Raw genomic sequence first — 1,541 nt, 5'->3', positions numbered from 1 at the left:
GAGGCCTGGCGTGCTGTGATTCATGGGGTCACAAAGAGTCGGACACGACTGAGGGACTGAACTGAACTGAATATTAGATAAAGTAGATGTCTCACTGTAGAAAATTATCAGGGATAAGGAGGAATACTACATATGTTGCAAAGGTCACTCCAATATGAAGACATAAAAATCCTAAATATGTATGCACCAAATAGCAGTTTCAAGACACATGAAGTGGAAAGAGAAATAGATAAATCCACAATTATAGTTAGGGATCTCAATACCTATCTCCTGGTAATTGAGAGACTCACTGGACAGAAAATCAGCAAGGATAAAAAAGAACTGAGCAACGTAAGTCAACAGAATCAAACTGATGTTTATACAACACTCCAGTCAGTGACAGAGTACACATTCCTTCCAACTGCACTTGGTACATATAGGCCAGATTGTGGGCCATAAAACTAACTTCAACAAATTTAAAACAATTAAGACCATACAGAGTATGTTTTCTGACCATAATGGAATCACATCAGAATAAATAACAGAAAGAAAAAAATACCAAACAAACTAGGAAAACCTCCAGTCACACAAAAATGAAAAAAAACATTTCTGAACAATCCGTAGGTCTAAGAGAAAAGTCAAGGGAAATTTAAAAAACGCAGTGAACTAAATGAAAATGAAAATACAACAAAACTTTTGGATGCAGCTAAAGTTGTGCTTAAAGGGAAACTTACAGCACTAAAATGAAAGTCTCAAATCAGAAATCTAAATTTTCCTCTCAAGAATCAAGAAAAAGAGCAAAATAAATGCAAAGCAGCAGGAAGAAGAAAATAATACAGAATCAATGAAATTCAAAACCAAAAAACCTATGAAGAAAACCCAAAAGCTGGCTCACTGACAAGTGTAATAAAATCCATAAACCTCAAGAAAGACCAAAAAAGACAGAAATGACCAATATCAGAAATGGAAGAAGGGTATCACTACAGACCACACAGACATTAACAAGCTAATAAGGAAATACCACAAACTCTATACACACAAATTTAACATGTTGGATGAAATCAGTTTTGCAAAACCCCACACAACCATAACTCACTTAAGATGAAGTCGATAATATGAATAGTTCTATAACAACTGCAGACATTGTATTTGTAATTTAAAAGCTTCAAATACAGAAAATTTCAGGCGCATAAGGTTTCGCTGGAAAGTTCTATCAAGCAAAAAAGAACTGGCACCAATTTTACAGAATCTCTTCTAGAAAACCGAAGAGGCACTTTGCCCACGATGTCATGAGCTCGGTGTTACCTTGATACCAGAACCAGACAAAATAATAAAAAAAGAAAACTAGCGCCCAACATCCGTCTTGAACACGAGTCCAGAGATCCTCGGCCTGGGAGGGGCGAACGAGTACGTTTCAGAGATCCTCCAGAAAGGAAGGTGCTTCAAGCTTTCGGAGAAAACCAGCCTAATCCAGCTGACTAACGGGTGAAAGGAAACCCAAGTGATCTTCCCAGATAACGCAAAAAACACCGCCGCAAAGGCTCCGCAGACGCGCCCCAGAG

The 1,541-nt window shown here is 37.8% G+C and overlaps 1 protein-coding gene across 1 annotated transcript in view; it reads right to left on the bottom strand.

The window, feature by feature from the left end:
• Positions 1–1,541, bottom strand: part of CEP72 (centrosomal protein 72kDa) — a 42,699-nt gene that overhangs the window by 35,668 nt on the left and 5,490 nt on the right. The window lies entirely within an intron of this gene.

Source organism: Bison bison, unplaced genomic scaffold, assembly GCF_000754665.1.
Source record: "Bison bison bison isolate TAMUID 2011002044 unplaced genomic scaffold, Bison_UMD1.0 scf7180017864377, whole genome shotgun sequence".
NCBI classification, from domain to species: Eukaryota; Metazoa; Chordata; class Mammalia; order Artiodactyla; family Bovidae; genus Bison; species Bison bison.
Note: the sequence above shows the minus strand (reverse complement) of the source record. Positions and strands in the feature narration are given on the sequence as shown.